Here is a 21,018-nt window from a genome sequence, read left to right as displayed (position 1 = left end):
ATTGCAAATATACAAGGCTGCCGGTCCCTTGCTGCAGTCACTCCAGCATCCTCCGATGCTCTGGGCCCCGGCAGCTGTCTGCTACTCTCTGCCCACCATACAGCCCACACCCCCACTTCAAGCTCTCCTCTGAGGGACGTACCCTTTCAACCCTCCTTAGCCCCCAGCCAAACCAAGAAAAGACACACCACCACACAAAGTAGGAGCTATGGGCCCCTCCCAGGGACCAGCTCCTGGCACCAGCTTAGTGGCTGGTACCCAGTTCCGCCTCCTTCTTCACCAGCAAAGGGAAGATATACAAACTGGCCACAGCCCTGCCCGGGAGGCCCAAGGGAGTGGGCTGGGTCATGCCCAATTTGCCGTGGGCCACAGTACTGTGGGTCTCCAGTTTCATCAAAGTCCTGGAAGCTCTGCTGAAGACACTAGTTTTGACCCTGGGGTCAGTGCCAGTGTTTAAACCCCTAAACATCCATGTGCAAAGTAAGGGGCAGTAGTAAACAGCCACTCTTCTCTCTCCCAGAAAGAAGCCTAGGCACGTTTATTTAATAGACGTTATCCAATAATTGCAGTACAATAGCTAAATGGGAGAGGCAGGGTGCTCTCCAGTCTTTGAAAGTGACCCTCTTTCAACAGTTGTGTAATGGGGTAAGATATTGACAGAGTTGTTAGCAATGTGCTAAGAAGGCCATAGAGGAAGCAGTGTGAATGTAAGGTCATGAGACGCCCAGGGGCAGGGGGAAGTTCAAAGGATAGATAGGCTTTCATGGGTTGGTTCCCCGTAACAAGCAGCACAGCACTCCCTTCAGGCTGACACACCCTGGTTCTGTCTCCCACTACCCTGCACCTGCTCCCTTATCCCCCATGCCCTGGGTCTTCTGACCCAGCTGTGCCCTGAAAGTCCAAAGTGAGCCAGAAGGCATTCTGGCAAGATCTGTCCATTTCTTCACTAATTCACCCATTTACTTATTTACTTATTCATTCAAGGGACAGGAAGGATTTGGGATGTCTATTACGCACAGGCAACAGGGCATCAGGGGTCTGGGTTTTAGCCCTGGCTTAGCTGCTAGAGTGATGTGCAATCTTGGGTGACCCTGACTTTGTTTTTCCCTCTCATCTGTAATACTGAGAGGGCTGGGCTAGTTGGGGTCTAAGGCCCCTCTGGCCCCAACATTTCCTTCCTTCTCTTCTAGGATAAAGGCTGGTGGGAACAAAGATAAACCAGATAAGTACGAAAACAGTGTTTAAGAACTCTTAGCTGCCTAGATTCGAATCCCAGCTGGGCCATCTAAATATGGGACTTCACCTCTCTGAGCTTCATTCTTTGCTTATGCAAAATGGGGGTAATAATGATAACAACTTTAAAGAGTGGTTGTGAGGTTGAAATGAGATATTGTATACAATGTAGATGCTCAGTAAATGTTAAATATTAAATATGTTGCTGCTGGTGTTCTGGTACTGGTGGGAGAGAGTAAAACTTGGACAAAAGTGGCTTGTCCTCTCTTTTTCTGCTTCCTCATCACTGAACTAGTGTCTCACTCCAGGCTGGAAAGACTAAGGGTCTTGTGTATGGGGGGTAATAGCTGTTCCTTTAGAAAGGCCCTGTGTTAAGTGAAAAGAACATGGTCTTTGAATGTAGTTGAACCTTGGTTCAAATCTGGCTCTTTCTCTTACTAGCTGGGTAACCTTGTACTAGATACTTAAGCACTCTGATTTTAATTTTCACATCTGTAAAACAGGTACCATAATGCAAATAAAAGGAGTTCAATAATAGTACCTACCTTATAGAGTTACTGTGAATATAAAATGCATGTAAGATGCTTAGCTCAGTTTTTCACAAACAGAAGATGCCTGGTCAATGTTAACCTCTTCCTTCCTGGAAGGATCTAGATAGAATGGAGGAGAGACTCTAGCACTGAAATTTCTAGGCATTCTTGACCTAGTGTCCTGTGAGGAGACTGGGTAGTGGGTATTCTACCCAGACCTGGAGCTGGCGTCAGCAGCTCTCCAACCCCCTTTGCCAAAGTGCCATCCACCCAGACCCTATGCACCAGCCTTCTCTGATGAGCCAGATCCCTGAACACGCCCTCTGCTGGGAGCTGAGGCTGGAATGGGAGGCTAGAAGCAGGTCTTAAAAGACCTCACACACAAGGCTCGACTTAATAGGTGGAAGGGAGCCATGGAAAGGTTTTGAACACAGCCGCGGGATAAAATTTTTGAGCCCACATCCAATCCACTCCAGTTCCTGGAGGTGAGACCTGATAGGCATTAAGGATGTACAATAAAGGGAGATACAGAAGAGTAGGAAGGAGAGCCCACGGAAATGCCAGGTGGGCTGTAGGGTGAGACAGTCAAAGAGATGAACCCATGTCTCAACCAACTGAACACCAAGACCCAGATCAGTGTCAGGCTGGTAGGAGGTGCATCGTAAAGGTGTGAAAGTATGTGAGAATGAGTAGCTGAGGCTTTGTGGTCTTGAGAGGCTTTCAAAGAAAGGTGCCTCCAACATTGTAAAATGATTATAAATCAATAAAAAATGTTAAAAAACAAAACAAAACAAAACAAAAAAACAAAGAAAGGTGCCTCTGGCCTGTGGCTGCTGAGAACATTTTTTATGCTCTCACTTGTGTGGATTTGGGTGAAGGATCTTTGAAAGATGATGAGCATTACTGTCTTCATGACTGCTTTCTTAACTTCCAGTGTCTTATCTGCACACATAATCCAGAGCAACCTTCTGAGCAACCCAAACAGATGGAACTGTTAACTGTCAAAATCAGATGCTTTTTCTGCAGAAGAGTACCTTGTGTCTTCCGTGACAGCCCACCTAAGTTACTCTACACAAAGTTTCAACAGATCCGGTGTGGCAGAGACTAAGTGTCCACTAATATCCTTTCTCTCCCTCTTTGAGCAGTAGAGCTTCCAAAGTTAAACCTGGATACATGGCTACCCTGCTAAAGACTACATATCCCAGCCTCCCTTGCAGCCAGGTGCAGCTGTGGAACTAAGTTACAGCCAATGGGAGGTGAGTGGAAGTGATTTGTTTCATTTCTGGGCCACATTCTTAAAAGGAAGCTGCTTGTTTCCGACTTCATCTTTTCCCTTGTGCAGACTGGACCATGGACATGGAGATGGAGATGGGGGGCAACCCTAGGACCACACTGTAAAGTTGGCCAATCAACAAGACTTTGAGAACTTGAGTTTCATGTTAACCAAAAGGAGAAGAGCCCTGGACTCTTTGCACCTTGGTCTCTGTGACAGCAGCTGAACCAATAGCCTAAATGATAAACCTTGTTTCCTGATTTTTCAAGCCCACAGCAGATGAGCAGGAGCATACTGGAAGGAGAAAGGACTTATAAAAAAGCAAGCACAGTGAAATTAGCAAAAGTCTAGAGTAAGAGGAGATAGAACAAACTCAGAAGTTTTGAGTCATTTAGTTTAGGAACACACCAAGAGGCCTTGGGGGCACCATTATATTACAGGATAACGTTGGAAATGCTCAGAATAACAATCCTGAATCATTACAACAAAGTGAATTCTGATGACTGTTTTATTTTAAAAGGAAAGCAATTATGTGGTATACTTAGAAAATACTTCTGATCAAAAATGGTTAACATGAAATAAAACTTACATGCTTAAGGGTAGAAACCTTCAGCATTCAGACAACTCAGCCATTCAAAATGAAACCTCTCCTGGTGGGTCAGAAAGTAGTAATTTTGATTCATTGATATTTACCTTCTCCACCACTAGATTATAAACCCTTTTAAGATCAGATTGTATCTCCTTTTACTTTTTATTCCTAGTATCTATCACAGTGCTGACTCAAAAAAATATTTCTTGATGACTAAGAGGATGAAGTCTTTGTTACCTTAGGTGCCAGAATTTAGAAGGGTTCCACCAGCTGATGTAGAATATTGATCAGTGATATTGCCTGAGGTCCCAGAACATCCTGGTGAAGATCTGCAGGGGCACAGCCCTCACAGCCAAAAGTGTTATGAGCCCACACTGACCCTACCCCTGTTGTCTAGAAATCATTTTATCAGGAATACTTCCCTAACTCACCAGATCAACATGCACAGGATTTTCACTGCAGAACTGGTTGTAATTCCAAAAACAAACACAACTGTACGCAACCTAAACAACGTGCATGACCTTTCTGCACCGTCCAGATGAGATGTTCAGGAAAACACAAAATGAGAGGGTAAAGGTTGGAGGCCCAGGAAAGAGTCGGCTAGGTGGGCTCACTGTTTGCTTCACATCAGTTTGACTCCTGGGATTTTAGGCTTTGAGGCAGGAGAGCTATACTAGTGTCCCCATTATCCCGAGGCCTGGTGCTGGGCGGGACTGCTAGGTAGGGGTTAAGTGGTTTTGGAGGTAATGGCCCTGAGGGTATACAGATTCTGCTACAGAATCCAGAAGTAAGTGTATGCCACTGACAGGGACAGTGTTTTTCAAGGCAGAACCACATCACTATTTATACTTTAAGTGACAATCCAGATACTCTAGGGTATCTCCTGTCCCCAAGAGTAAGATCAAGACTCTCCAAGAAAGTAAGTCTATTTTGGGAGCTTGGGCTTCTGTCACACACTGTAATCTGCCTTTCCAAACAGAAGGGAATTTGATTTCCTGTGCAGACGGTAGGGGAGCAATGTATTGGGATGGAAAACAATTTTTTTTTCAGTGTCCTCAGTCCAACCAGACATAGAGTTGTGGATTTTAAGAGAGGACAAGGCCTCAGTCTTAGGTCCAGACACACAGCCCTAACCCCCACTGGAAGCTGGTGGGGCCGGAGTGGGGAAGTCAGGGCCCTTTAACCATGTGATCTTCATGGCAGAGAATCTAGGTCTTCCCTCTGCTGGGGCAGCCCCGGCCTCCCTGCCCTTCCTTACCTGGCTTCAGGCTGGATCCCCACTCACCAAGGCCCCGCCAGGTAGATGGTCTTAGCTAGCAGCAGCCACTTTTACTAGTACTTCTGTCCTGGAAGAGGGGAAATTCATAACTGGTGAGAGGTCACTGTCAACTACCAACAACAGCCACTACCAGTGATCAATATTGGAAACTTCTGATGAGCCGGGTCAGTGGAGATGCTGATGACATCACAAAGGAAGCACCACTGTTGCGCTGGAACACTGGAGACCCATTAGAGAGATGGGGTTTCCTCATCCAGAACTGAGCTAAACTGAGCATTGCCAGCACGGATCTGGAGGTTTGAAATCTGCACAAGCTCACCTCAGTTCTGTCTTAAGATTAGCTGATGCCCTGCAGAGTTAGGTCATCAAAGAACACTTAAAAACTAAATTGTCAGTGGCAAGCATCCTATAACATATACTGAAGTAGAAATATAATGTATACATGAAACATATAATGTTATAAACCAGTGTTACCTCGATAAAAATAAATTTAAAAAAAGAATACTTTGGTCCTTATGTTGATATTTATTGAAACTACAGATCTCCCTCAAGCAGATCCTTGTGGGGCAGAAATATGGTTTATCTGTTGGGCTTCTTCTGGGTTACAAAGTGAGGATCTCGTCTCCATGGCCAGACTTCTGAAAGCAGCTCCGCTGTATCTGGGAGTAGGCCTCTGTTCCCAGTAATGAACAGTTTCTTTGTTCTACAACCTTTATTAACTTTGTGAAATATAATACACACACAGAAATGAGCGCTATAACAAATAATCATAAAGCACTTATGGAACCACTACCCAAATCAAGAACTAGAACCTGACATTTCCCTGTGTTGTTGCCCCGGCACGCCCCTTTCTCCTCTACCTGTCCCTGCACCCAGAGACATCCCTGTCTTGACCTTAATGGTAATCTTCACTTCTTTATACTTTTACCACCTGATTATTCATTCTTAATCAATAGAGTTTGGTTGGGTCTCTTTTTCAAGTGGACCCTAATGGAATCTGAATCTATATATACTTCATGTTGGGCTTCTTTTAGTTAACATTATATTTTAAAGATTCATCCAAGTTGTGGCATGCAGTTGTAGTTTATTCACTGTTACTGCTGCATGGTACTCCACTGCTTGACTCTGCCATAATTAATTTATCCTGGTTAGTGGAAATTAGGGTTATTAACAGATTTTTGTTCCTTAGTTTGTTTTCCAAAACAATGCCAGTATGCCTGGTATACATGTACTCGAGTTTCTTACCAAGAGTGAAGTTGTCGGGGTGCTCATCCACACTGGGATGTGCATCTTCAGCTTTTCTCATTAATGCTAAGATGTTTTCCAAAGTAGGGTTGTACCAGTGTGTACCTCCACCAGCAGTGGGTGAGAGCTTCTGGTGCTCCACATCCTTTCTGATATTTAGCATTGATGGTCTTTAATTGTTACCATCCTCGTGGGGTTTTAGTGGTGTCTCATTGTGGTTTTAATACGCCTTTCATGATTTATTGATGAGATGAGGTATATGGTCATATATTTATTGGACATTTGGAGTTCCTTTTTGGGAGGTACCTATTCAAGTCTTTTGTCCATTTTTAAAAAATTGGGCTGTCTTTCTAATTGATTTGAAAGATACTACAAATCCTTGCAAATATCTGCTCCTATTTTGTGACTTGCCTTTTCAGTCTATGGTGTTCTCAGATAAACAAGAGTTATACATTTTAGTTTAGTACAATTTATCTATCTCTTTATATCATATTTTAAAAAAATATTTCCTGGCCCTGAGGACTTGAAGACATTCTTCTGTACTATCTTCTACAAGTTTGAAGTTTTTTGCATTTTACATTTAAGTCTAAAACCTATATGGAAGGATGTCAGTGAAATTGGCAGAGTAGGTAACTCCAAAAGTCTGCCCCTCCTCAAACGCAATGAATAAAATGGCAAAAAAAAAAAAAAAAGCGGTATCAGAGTCAACTTTTTTGGAACTCGGGAAACTAATCAAAGGCTTGCAGAACCAGGGAATGTAAACTGAGGGGGAAAAAACCCAGCTGAATCTCAGTAAGAAAGCTTCATGGTATTTTTTTTTCATTTTTTAAAAATTGAAGTATGTTCAGTTACAATGTGTCAATTTCTGGTGTACAGCACAATGTCCCAGTCAGCTTCATAGTATTTTTATACACTTCCTTTTTCAGAGTAGTTTTAGGCTCAAGGCAAAATTGAGCAGAGATTTCCCCGTGCCCCCCATGTGCTCAGCCTCCTCACTATCAAAATCCCCCACCAGAGTGGTACATTTGTTACCGTCAATGAACTTACCTTGTCACATCGTTTTCATACAAAGACCATAATTTACATTAGGATTCACTCTTGGTCTTGTACATCCTAGTGGTTCTGACAAATGTGTACTGACATATATCCACCATTATAATATCATCAGAGCAGTTGTACTGCCCTAAAAATCTTCTCTGCTCTGTCTGTTCATCTCTCTCTCTCCTCTCCACCATTGATTCTTTTACTATGTCCATGATTTTGCCTTTTCAAGAATGTCATATAGTTGGAATAATATAGTATGTAGCCTTTTCAGATGCTTCTTTCACTTAGTGATATGCATTTAAGTTTCCTACATGTCTTTTCATGGCACAATAGTTCATTTCCTTTTAGTGGTAAACAATATTCCATTGTCTGGATGTACCTTAGCTAATTTATCCATTCACCCATGAAGGATATCTTGGCTACTTTCAAGTTTTGGCAATTATGAATAAAGCTTCATGAACATCCACGTGAAAGTTTTTGTGTGGACATAAGTTTTCAGCTCATTTGGGTAAATATTAAGGAGTCCAATTGCTAGATCATATGATAACAATATGTTTAGTTTTGTAAGAAACTGCCAAATTCCTCCAAAGTGGCTATACTATTTTGACTCCCACCAGCAATGGATGAGAGTTCCTGTTGCTCCACATCCTTGACAGCATTTGATATTTGTCAGTGTTCTGGATTTCAGTCATTCTAATAGCGGTGCCATGATACCTAACTGCTGTTATAACTTGCAATTCACTCGTAACAGATGATGTTGAACATCTTTTTATGTGCTTATTGTCCCCTATATATCTTCATTTGTGAGGTGTCTGTTCAGGCCTTTTGCCCATTTTTAAATCAGGTTATTCATTTTCTTCTTTTTGATTTTTAAAAATTCTTTATACATTTTGGATAGCAATTCTTTATCAGCTATGGCTGTTGCAAATATTTTCCCCAGTATATGGCTCATCTTCTTGTTCTCTTGATAGTGTCTTTCACAGAGAAGAAGTTTTAATCAAGCCTAGCTTAACAGATCTTTCTTCCATGGATCACGCCTTTGGTGTTGTATCCAAAAAGTCATCATCATATCAACGGTCATCAAGCTTTTCTTCTGTGTTATCTTCTAGGAGCTTTATAGTTTGAATTTTAGCTCTATTATCTATTTTTGAGTCAGTTTTTTTGTGAAGGATATAAGATCTGTGTCTAGATTCATTTTTTTGTCATGGGGATGTTCAGTTGTTCTAGCCCCATTTGTTGAAAAAACTATCTGTGTTCTATTATATTGCCTTTGCTCCTTCATTATAGATCACTTCACCATATTAATGTGAATCTATTTCTGGGCTTTTAATTCTGTTCCATTGATCTATCTGCCTGTTCTTTCCCCAATACCACACTGTCTTGATCATTGTAGCTTTATAGTAAGTCTTAAAGTCAGGTAGTTTCAATTCTTTAAATTTGTTCTTTTCTTTTAATATTATGCTTGCTGTTATCAGTCTTTTTTCCCCTCCATATAAAAATTTAGAACTATTTTTTCAATGTCCACAAAATGACTTGCTGAGATTTTTATTGGGATTGAGTTGAATCTATAGATCAAGTTGGGAAGAACTCACATCTTTACAATATTGAGTCCTCTCATTCATGAACATGGAATATCTCTCCATGTAGTTGTTCTTTTATTTTTTTATCAGAGTTTTGTAGTTTTTCTTGTCTAGATCCTGAACATGGTTTACAGTGTTTAACTTTTCCAGGTGCCAACAGCCTGCATTCCTAGTACCAGCAGTGAGAGGCTAGCAGTACTGATCCTATTCTTTGAAAACACTACTGTTAATTTTTTTTAGCTGTTTGGTGGCTCCCAGGAGGATTAGCTCAAAAGCCTTGCCTTTATCTCACCTAACTCATAATTCTCCCATTGCTGAGGTAGCTACCTGGACGCATTTGTTGAAAACATTTAAAGGCCAGTGAGTCAATCACTGTTGCCTAGGGTATTGAACAACAGTTGAAGGGTACTGGACAACAGTTGGGGCAAAAATAGACTAAACCAAAAAGCTTGAGAAGAAAAGCTGGGAAATCCTTTGGGGAATAAGGATTTTGAAAAGCTCTAACATATACCTGGGAATTTAGAGGGCAAACATACTCCCCAGGGCTGGGCTCATGTTCTGGAAAGACTTAAGAAGTTCCTAAGCTCTCACCTCTGGCTGACCTTCAGTCTCTATGCATGTGGAAAGTGAAGGTGAAGGCAGAGTTGTGAACTACTGGCTGAGTTTTGAAAGGATGCCCCAACACAAACACAGAGCCCGTCTGCAGAGACTGGGAGATATTTTTGCTGTTGTTGTTTCAGATGTTTAAAGAAATTTCTGTCCAATGACTAGCCAGCCACAAAGCTAGTAGAATAGAGACGTCAGTGGCCACACACAACAAAACATACAGATTTTTACAAAATTAGCTCAGAAAAGATATTAAATAAATAAACAACTACTGCAACAAGCAGCACAACAATCCCTGGAAAGGGGAAGAATCTGATTCCCAGAGCTGCCACATTATAATATTCAAAATTTCCAGTTTTCAACAAAAAAGTTCAAAGCATCAAAAGAAACAAAAAAGTATGGCCCACTACAAGAAGAAGCAATTAATAGAAATCGTTCCTGAGGAAGCTCAGACATTGGACTTCATTGAAAATACTTTAAATCAACCATTTAAAATATGCTCAAAGAGTTAAAGGAAACCAAGTGCAAAGGACTAAAGGAATCATAAGAATGGATGCCTCATCAAATACAGAATATCAATAAACAGATAGAAACTATAAATAAGAAGCCAAATAGAAATTCTGGAGTTGAAAGTACAATAACTGAAATTTAAAAATTTACTATGGAGCTCAACAGATTTGTTCAGACAGAAAAACGAATCAGTACACCTGAAGATGGGTCAGTTGAGATTATTCAGTTTGAAAAGAATAAAGAAAGATGGAGGCTAAGAGACATGTGCTATCTTGCTCAATTCATTTATCAGTTCTAGTAGGTTTTGTGTGGAGTCTTTAGGGTTTTAGATATATATGTATATGTATACACATATACATGTATAATATACACACATATATATCATATATCACATATATAATTATATATTATATACATATATTATATATTATATATAAAAATATCATGTCATCTGCACATGACAATTTCAACTCTTCCCTTTCAACTTGGGTACATTTTATTTCTTTTTCTTGTCTAATTGCTATGGCTAGGACTTCAAATACTATGTTGAATATAAGTGGTGAGAGTGGGCATCCTTGTCTTGTTCCAGATTTTAGTAGAAAGGCTTTCAGCTTTTCACTGTTGAGTATTATGCTGGCTGTGGGTTTGTCATAAATAGCTTTTATTATGTTGAGATATGTTCCCTCTATACCCACTTTGGTGAGAGTTTTTTTTTTTTATCATGAATGGATGTTGAATTTTATCAAATGCTTTTTGTGTATCTACTGAGATGATTGTGTGGTTTTTGTCTTTTCTTTTGTTGATGTCTGTATCACATGGATTGATCTGTGTGTATTGAATTATTCTTGTTACCCTGGGAGAAATCCAACTTGATTGTGGTATATGATCTTTTTATGTGTTGTTGGATTTGGTTTGCTAACATTTTGTTGAGAATTTTTGCATCTATTGTCAAAGATATTGGCCTGTAATTTTCCTTTTTTGGTAATGTCTTTGTCTGGTTTTGGTATCATGGTGATGGTGGCTTCATAGAATGACTTTGGGAATGTTCCCTCCTCTTCAATATTTTGGAATAGTTTGAGAAGGATTGGTGTAAGTTATTTACAAGAGTCTCACTTTAGCTCCAAAGACACAAATAGGTTCAAAGTGAAAAGATGGAAGAAGATAGTACATGCAAACAGTAATCAATGGGAGTTAGAATGAGTATATTATATCAGAAAAATAAACTTTAAGACAAAATTGTTACAAGAGACAAAAAATGACATCATATAATGATAAAAGGGTCACTCTATCATGAAGATATAACATTTATAAACATATGTACCTAGTCACAGAAGCACCAAAATATATGAAGCCCAAACTGACAAGATTAAAGGGGGAGATAGTTTGACAATAAGAGTTGAATACTTTAATACTCCACTTTAAATAATGGATAGAACAACAAGCTAGAAGTCAGAAAAGACATAGAAGACTTGAATAACATTAGGGAACAACTAGCCCTAGCAGACCTCTGTATAACACTCCACCCAACAACAGCTGTGTATATATTCTTCTCAATGTGTATTGAGAACAGAATGTGTATTGAACATTCTTCAGTATAAACCATAAATTAGGCCACAAAACAAATCTCAATAAGTTTAAAAAGACTGAAAGTATACAAAATATCTTCTCTGACCATATGGAATAAAATTCTTTCCAATAATGGAAAGAAATCTTGGAAACTCATATATATGTAGAAATTAAATAACACATGCTTAAACAATGGGTTAAAGAAGAAATCTAAAAGAAATTAGAAGACTTTTGAGATTAATGAAGATGAAAATACAATATAATGCAACTTATGAGTTGTAATGAAATCAATGCTCAGAGGGAATTTTATATTTGTAAATTTCTACATTAAAAAAGAGAGCAAAGATCTCTAATCAATAGCCTGTATTTCCAACTTAAGAAACCAGAAAAAGAAGAACAAACTAAACTCAAAACAAGTAGAAAGAAAGTAACAATAAAGATTAGAGTAGAGATAAATGAAATACAGAATAGAAAAACAACAGAGAGAATCAAGAAGACCAAAAGTTGTTGCTTTTTATAAAGTCAACAAAATTGCCAAACCTTCAGCTAGAGCAAACAAGACAAAAAGAGAAAACTCAAATTACTAAAATTAAGAATAAATGTGGGGATATGGCATATTAAAAGACTATACATCATGATCAAATGGATTTATACCAGTAATGCAAGGATGGTTAACATACAGAAACCAATGAATGAAATCTACCATATTAATAGATTGAAGGGAAAAAACACATAATCATATCAATAGATGCAGAAAAATCATTGGAAAAATCTAACACCCTCTCATGATAAAAACATTCAGCAGAGTAGCAAAGGAAGGGAATTTCTACAACATGATAAAGGACATCTATGAAAAACCAACAGCTAATATCATACTTAATGGTGAAAGACTGTAAGTTTTCCCCCTAAGATTAAGAACAAGGCATCAAGATGTCAGCTCTTGCTACTTCTATTCAACATTTAATTGACAGTTCTATCCAATTAAGCAAGAAAAATAAATGAAAGAAATTCATATTGGAAAGGAATAAGTAAAACTATCTCCATTTGCAGATGAAATTCTCTTATGCATAGAAATCCTAAAGAATCAACCAAAAAACTATTAAAACTAATAAACAAGTTGAGTAAAGTTGCAGGATACAAGATCAAAAGATACAAAAAGCAGTTGTATTTCTATACAGCTTATTAATGAAGAATCTGACAATGAAATTAAGAAAATAAACCCATTTGCAATAGCACTGTCTGTTTCCAACCTCAAGGGAAAACTTTTATTGTTTCACCATTAGGCATAACATTTGCTATAATTTTTATAGCTACCCTTTATCCGGTTAAAGAAGTATGCTTCTACTCCTAGTTTATATCATGAATGGATGTTCAATTTTATCAAACACTTCTGCATCCAATAAAATGATCATTTTTTCTCTTTGAAATGTTAACATGATGACTTACACTGACTGTTGTCACTTTTTACAGATTTTATTTTAATTCTTTTTTTTTCCCCATGAAGATGTTTCAAGCTGGACTTTTATTTTTTTTAAAATAGTAAGCATAATTATAAGCTTTTGCACAGTAAAGGAAACCATAAGCAAAACAAAAAGACAACTTATGGAATGGGAGAAAATATTTGCAAAAGATGAGACTGACAAGGCCTTAATTTCCAGAATATATAAACAGCTCATACAACTTAATAACAAAAAGACAAACCACCCAATCCAAAAAAGGGCAGAAGACCTAAACAAGTAATTCTCCAGTGGAAACATACAAATGGCTAATAGGCACATGAAAAAATGCTCAATATTGCTAATTATCAGAGAAATACAAATCAAAACAACAATGAGGTATCACCTCACGCCAGTCAGAATGGCCATCATTCAAAAGTCCACAAATGATAAATGCTGGAGAGGGTGTGTAGAAAAGGGAACCCTCCTATACTGTTGGTGAGAATATAGTTTGGTGCAGCTGTTATGGAAAACAGTACGGAGATTCCTCAAAAGACTAAAAATAGATTTACCATTTGATCCAGCAGTCCCATTCCTGGACACATATCCAGAGGGAACCATAATTCAAAAGATACATATACTCCAATGTTCATAGCAACACTATTTACAATAGCTCTGGCATGGAAACAACTTAAATGTCCATCAACAGATGACTGGTAAGAAGTTGTGGTATTTTTATACAATGGAATACTACTCTGCCATAAAAAAGAATAAAATAATGCCATTTGCAGCAACATGGATGGACCTGGAGAATGTCATTCTAAGTGAAGTAAGCCAGAAAGAGAAAGGAAAATACCACATGATATCACTTATATGTGGAATCTAAAAAAAAATGAACAAACTTATTTACAATACAGAAACAAGACTCAAAGATATAGAAAACAAACTTATGGTTACCCAGGGTGGGAAGGGATAAATTGGGAGTTCGAGATTTGAAGATACTAACTAATATATATATATATATATAAAATAGATAAACAACAAGTTCATACTGTATAGCACAGGGAACTATATTCAATATCTTGTAGTAACCAATGGTAAAAAAAGAATGTGAAAACAAATATATGTATGTTCATCTATGACTGAAGCATTATGCTGTACACCAGAAATTGGCACAACATTGTAAACTGACTATACTTCAATAAATATATATATATATATAAATAAACACAGTAAGCATATATTTCATAGCCTGTGATCAAGAATTCCAATGCTTCAAGTCTTTGAGTCCATTTCTGCTGGTTGTTGTTTCTGTTGCTTCTTGCTCATAGTTTCTTGTTTCCTTGTGTGCTTGGTTATCTTTTACTTAATTGTGTGCTATACAACTAGACAATGCATTTGAAAAGTATTTGCTGAAAAACTTTGAGGCCTAGGAAGATAGTACTTTCCCCAGAGAGGATTTTCATTTGCTTTTGCTGAATGCTGAGGACTACCATACTAGAAATGCCTTATGTCAAGTTAAAGCATTGAGGTTTTCTTGATCACAGGTATGACAAGAACCCTGGCTAAAAACTTATGCAGGGACCGATTTATTTTTAATTCATTGTTATGCTGGAGGACTCATCCTTTGGGGTGCCAGCTTAAAGTAGGGGAGTTCTTAAACTCACCATTTCAGGTGATCTAGCAGCCAAAAACACAGCCCATGTTTACATCTTTCACTTCTGGTTTGGTAAAGTCTATAGAACTAAAGCAGCTTCCTCCCTCTCTTATTGGCTCTTTGATGACTTTAATTTAGAATGTTTAGTTCATTTATTTTTAAGAAAATACCTTTAATGAGATATAATTCATATGCCATACAAATCACTCATCTAAAATGTATGATTCAATAGTTTTTTGTATATTCAGAGTTATACAATCATTACCATAGTCTAATTTTAGAACATTTTTGTCACCCCAAAAAGATACCTCATACCAATTAGCTGTCACTTCCATTTCCCTATCACATTCTTCCCCAAGCCCTAGGAAACCACTAATCTACTTTCTATTTTCATAGATATACCTATTCTGGACATTTCATAAAAATGGAATCATCCAATATGTGGTCTTTTAAGACTGGCTTCTTTTACTTTGCATAATATTTTCCAGGTTCATCCATGTAGTCCATTTACTTTTAATGTAATTATTTATATGGTTGGGTTTAAGTCTACCATCTTGCTATTTTTTCCCGTTTGTCCCATATGCTCCTTGTTCTTTTTTACTTCCTGCCTTCTTTGGGATTGAGTAGTTTTTAGGAGTTCATTTTATCTCTGTTGGCTTATTAGTTATTTCTTTCTCTTTTTTTAGTGGTTGCTCTAAAATTTATAATGTGCATCTTCAGTTTCTACCTTTAAATAATATTATACCACTTCACGTATTACACAAGAAACTGTAGTTCCTTTTCTTCCTCTTTTCTCCTTTGTGCTTTTTTTGGCCATACATTCTACTTCTATATTTATTATAAATTCTACAGTATGTTGTTATTATTTTTGTTTAAGCTCTTATTTATCTTCAACATACATTTTAAAGTGAGGGAAAACATCGTCTACTTTTACCATTTCCAATATTTCTTTCTTTCTATTTATTTCTTTGAGTAGAGATTTGAGTTTCCACCTGGTATCATTTCCCTCAAGCCTTCAACAGGTCTGCAGGTGATGAATTCCCTCAGTTTTCTATATGAAATAGAATTCCCTCAGAATTCCATATGAAAACAAATATATGTACATATATGCATGACTGGGACATTGTGCTGTACACCAAAAATTGATACATTGTAACTGACTATACTTCAATAAAATTTTTTTAAAATGGCAACATACTATAAAAAGAAAAAAGAAACAGAATTCTAAGTTGACAGTTTTTTTCTTTTTTCTTGTAGGATGTTAAAGATTTAATTCCATGGTCTTCTGATTTGTGTCACTTCTAATGAGAAGTCAGAGAGCATTCATGTATTTTCCTTTCTGTATGTAATATTTCTTTTTCCCTCTGGCTCCCTGAAAAAAAATTTTTATCATTGGTTTTCAGCAATTTAAATACGATGTGCCTTGGTGTCATGTTCTTATGCTTGACATTGATTCAGCTTCTTGGATCTGTAGTTTTATATTTTTCATCAAATTTGGAAAATTTTCAGGAATTATTTTTTCAGATATGTGCCCCTCTCTGAGTCTAATTACATGTATATTATTCCAGTTGATCTTGTCACAGGCTACTGAGACTCTTCCTTTTTCCCCTCTCTGGTTTTCCTGAAGCCTCTTTAGAAGTCATCCAAATCCTGCTGGAGAACCTAAATATCTGTAAAGCAACCCATCTTTTCTATCGGATTTATTTGTGTATTTGGAAAATAAAAAAGGGTACAAGGACATAATCAACCTCAGGGCTCAGCATAATGGTTACTTCTTCTGGAAAGGTGGGAGAAGGTGGTGGGAAGTACCTCAGGGAAATTTTAACTGTATTGGCAATGTTTTATTTCTTAAGCTGCTAGCAAGAACATGGGTTTTTGTTTGTGTTATTCTTTATATCCTTTTGTTTGTTTTAAATATTATGTATGTTTTAAAAGGCACAAGTATATGTATCTTGATATGTTAGACTCTCTGAAAGTGTAATGAAAGAATTGAAATAAGACATTTGGGATGCAGAAAGCCATTGGGATCTAGATTTTGGCTCCCTGACACTGTTTCTCCTGTCCTTCAAAAATGCTTCCTTGGTTCTCATCCTCTTACCTCTGTTCCCTGAAGAAGAGGCCCCTATGACAGACTGAGCAGGGATAGAGGCAGTGGCTAACCATGGGTCATTTGTTAAGTCTGGTGCCGCTAGTCTGGCACTACCTTGGTTCCAGCATATTTTAATCCCGACTTTATTACCAGCATAGTATTAGTATATAGGAAAATATGGCTAACAAGTAAGGATCTTTATACTGCTGCAAGATGACTCGTCCCCCCAGTCCTCATTTCCCCCTTTGGCTGAGCAATGCTTACCACTCTCAGCTGTGCTCACTGCATCCTTTCAGATCCTTCTATTCCCAGCAGAAATCCTCCTTCCCTCCTGTGTCTCACAGTCTGATGAGCTGGAGAATCAGCTCTTCCCTGCCCCAGCAATTCCCTCACTAACCTAGCCCTTAACCAAGGCACATAATAGTTTATAGCTAACATTTGTTATACTTTTGCCATGTTAACTCATTTCATCCTCATGACAACCCTACATGGTAGATACTATTATTATAGTTCTTATTTGAACTTCAAAATATCCCAGATAAGGGAGACATCACTGTTATCATCTGTAACCTTAACAGATGAGGAATCTGAGGTTCAGTGATAACTTGGCCAAGGTCACACATGCAGGAAATGGCTCAGCTAATACCAGAACCCAGTTTTTCCTCTCCCTAGTTTTTGTGTTTCTTGTGGATGATCACGACTGTCTGGTCACTGGAGGGAGGGTGTAGCTCAGTGGTAGAGTGTGTGCTGAGCATGCATGAGGTCCTGGGTTCAATTCCTAGTACCTCCATTTAAACAAAGAGACAAACAAACAAACAAACAAATAAATAAATAAGTAGAATTAACTTCCTCCTCCAAAACAAACAAAGACTGTCTGGTCAACTCATAGCATAATGAGAAACAATCAATCACTGTTGATTTAAGCCCTGGTTTTGGGGGTGCTTTATAGCACCCAATATGTAACTGAAACAGATGTTGAAAATTAGATTGTAGATGAGTGTTTTCTACATGAAAATATATTTAAAATGTATTGCTAGGCGAAAAAAGTAGGCTATAAAACAATATATGCAACATGATTTCATTGTTTAAAAAAAAAAAAGCACATAATCTGAACCTATTCAACTCCCAATTGGATGTCGAAAGATGCTTGTATTCCTAACAGGATGCTGGTTAGTTCAGATCCTATTGCTTTGGGAGTTGATGACTGGAACCCAAAGAGGAGGATAATGGGTTGGGGGTACCCCTCACCCTGAGGAGAGGTAGAAATCATGTGGGGGTAGCGCTTTCCGGAGAACCTTTGGCCTTCAGAACCAGCCCTGCAACTCTAACCAGCACGAAGACCCATCCCCTCCTTTCTACAGCTGATGAGGATGGTCAGAGCAGTCAGTCCCGGGGGGACCAGCTACACAATTTTCAGAGGCCAGTGAAAAATGAAAATGAATGTCTCCTTGTACAAAAATTATAAAGAATTTCAAGACAGCAGAGCGTTAGACCAAGAGGGCACACTTCTGGGTGTAGGGCCCTATAGGACTGCACAGGTTAAACATTTCCAAGCCAGGGCACGAATGCTCTGGGTTTCCCTCCACTTTCTGGATGTGGAAAGAGGACTCACAGAGGGTGGGGTACTTGTGAGGGGAGGGATGGGCACCCCATTCCTCAGTTGAGTCCCTGCTGACTCGCCAACCTGTCCTGCCTATAGAAGGGGAAATGGAATGGAGAATGGACAGAGATAGCAGGGTAGAGCTGGGCAGCAAAAGGGGCCCCCATTTGGCCAGGCAAGGATGCAGGAGTTTCCTGTGGGTCAAGTACCTCCTAAGGAGAAAGCTGAGGAGAAAGTCCAGTGGTGGGCCTTCAGGGATGAGAGTTAACAGAATGCGAAAAAGTCTAGCCAGATAACCCTTCTCCCCAGAGAATTCAGCCAACTTGGAAGCCTTCCCCCACCCCCAGGAGGAAATGGTCCTCAGGCAGTGTTGGCCAAGAGAACAAGACCTGTGGCCACCCCCTCCCAGCTGTCATCCTGACCTTCATCATACCCCAACCTCAAACCCTGGAGGTAAAAGTACTCTGATGGAGGAGGGAGAAAGACGTCCCCTCCCCACTCCTAGCTTTGCCTGGCACTATGGGAGAGGGGTAGAATCAACCTGTATTTGCATATCATGTTTAACTTTTAAATTGGACTAGATTAACCTGGATTTTTAATAATTGGGAAAAAAACTAGGAAATTTGATCAGAAAACTAGAAATCTGCCAAGAATATTGTTGAAGGCTGTGATGAGAGACAAAGCAAAAATGTGTCCTGTTTGAATGATGTCACATTCAGATTTTTCCATAAACCAGGTTCATATGAATAGGAATATGTCTGGAAGGGTACAGAGCTGGGTATTAGATAATAGTCGGGCTTGGGGATTTTTCACCAAGACAAAAAGTGATTTTTAATGAAAGAAGCATTCTGTCCTCCACCGAGCGTGACTTCCGAGTCTCAAGCCCATCCAGACTCCTGCCACTTACATGCAACCCTACCCCAGAGGGGTCAGCACTTAGCCAGCTCTAGGGGGAAATGGACTCCATCCTCAGCCTTCCCACCGCACAGGGTCTAAGCCCCTCAGAGCAGAGGGACCTCATTCTTCTCTGTCTCCCACAGCACCCAGGACAAGTCTCGTAAAAGTCTGTTACATCAAAGCACCATCTCAGAGCCAGGAAAGCTTCTGTCGCCAGGGGCCAGATGGGCCAGGTGGGCACAATTCACAGCCGGTGGGCTGGTGGCAGGTGCAGGATGAGGAGAGGGTGGAGATGGGCAAATAGAGTGGGCATCTTGTCCCTAGAACTGTCCATCATCCGGCCCTCTCCAGAAGGCTGATTGCCCTAAGGGCAGGGTTGGGGCTGGATGGAGCATAGGGCTGGTGGAAATGGGGTGAGGACAGAGGGAGGGGTGCAGAAGTGCAGAAGGGGTGCAGCTGAGGGACAGGGGCAGTGAGGCTGCCTTTCCTTTGTTTCCATAGCTTTTACATCTTGCAGGGAACAAAGCCTCTCTCTGCTGGGAGGAGCTCCTTTTCCTTCAGCTGGGAAAGGCGAGTGTGTGTGCCCGCGCGCCTGCGCAGTCTGTGTGAGAGCTCTCCCTCCCTCTCTCCCTCTCCCTCCCTCTCTCCCTCTCCCTCACAGCAGGCCTCCCCCCTCCTTCTACGCTCCAGTGGGAATGACTCAGCAGGAAAGCCAGGCCTGCTCCTCAGGCTCCAGCGCAGCTGCTGGGCCCCCGCCCCCCCACCCCCCAGGCTCCCCGCCCCGGCTTCTCCTCCCTGTGCCACCCAGACTCTCTGACCCTGCTCTCAAGGGCAAAGGACTTCCTAGGCTGAGGCCCCTGTGATGTCACTTGGTGGCCTTGAGGACGGGAGCTAGGCAGGCCCCTGCCAGTCAGCACGACCCCTCACTCACCTCATTCCTGCTGCTCTCCTCTAGGGGGCTAACATTTATGGTTCAGGTGCCTGCGGGCACCTTGTTGGGCGCTCAGCATGCACGGTTTTGCTTCATCCTCACTTCATCCTCAGCATGCACGGCCCTCTGATTTTTGGCATCTACGGGTTCAGAAAGTGAGGTACAAAAGGCCAAACAACTGGGCCGAGTCACTCCTTCACACCCAGCTCTGACAGGTCCGCACGCCCACGTGGGCTAAGGCATACAGCAGGCACCACTAAAGAACTGGAGGGAGCAGCAAATACAGCAAAGCAAGCAGCTGAAGCAATCCGGGCTCGTCCAGCAGGGCACATTAAATCAGTCACGGGGCATCTGCATGACGGGACATCAGGCCACCATTAGAAAGAACGAGGAGCTCTGTGTGCACGTGGACGTGAGCAGTCGTCAGGAATGGCCATGGGGCTAGGACATGGTGTCAGGCAACCTCTCAGCAGCTTGGAGGGCTGGTAGATGCACCCAGCACTGCGGAGGGCCCAGGAGGTGCCTTCGCACAAAGAGGAAATACAGCAGGGTGCACAGCGGAGTGCCGGAAGCCACCGTGTGTGTGTGCGCGCGCGTGTGTGCATGCGCATTGCAAGCACACTGGGCTAGAGGCTCCTGTCCACAGACCAGCTCTAGAAGCGGAGACAAGGAGTTGGTGGCAAGAGTTGCCTCCAGGGAGAGGAACAAGAGGCTGGGAGCAGAGGGAGGAGAAAGACATAGCGTTCGTGCCACCTCTTTGGGGTTCAAATCTCCCATAGAGCCTTCGAAAAATGAGGAACCACTGTTTAGAAACCATCAGGCATATGCAAAAGCCAACCCTGGGTTTATCTGACTTCAGTCAGACTCTGAACCTGAGTTTACTGCCTTAGAATTTGGACAAAGGTGTATATGTGTGTGTGTGTGTGTGTGTGTGTGTGTGTGTATTTGAGAAC

The 21,018-nt window shown here is 40.4% G+C and overlaps 1 protein-coding gene across 3 annotated transcripts in view; it reads right to left on the bottom strand.

Moving 5' to 3' along the window:
* Nucleotides 1–5,052, bottom strand: part of TMEM63C (transmembrane protein 63C) — a 74,472-nt gene extending 69,420 nt beyond the window's left edge. For all 3 annotated transcript variants that reach the window (XM_072963480.1, XM_072963481.1, XM_072963482.1), the window contains exon 1: nucleotides 4,884–5,052. The gene's annotated coding sequence lies outside the window, so the exon portion shown is untranslated. The remainder of the gene's footprint in view (nucleotides 1–4,883) is intronic.
* Nucleotides 5,053–21,018: the final 15,966 nt, after the last annotated feature.

This window comes from Vicugna pacos, chromosome 6 (genome assembly GCF_048564905.1).
Source record: "Vicugna pacos chromosome 6, VicPac4, whole genome shotgun sequence".
In the NCBI taxonomy this organism is placed as follows: Eukaryota; Metazoa; Chordata; class Mammalia; order Artiodactyla; family Camelidae; genus Vicugna; species Vicugna pacos.
Note: the sequence above shows the minus strand (reverse complement) of the source record. Positions and strands in the feature narration are given on the sequence as shown.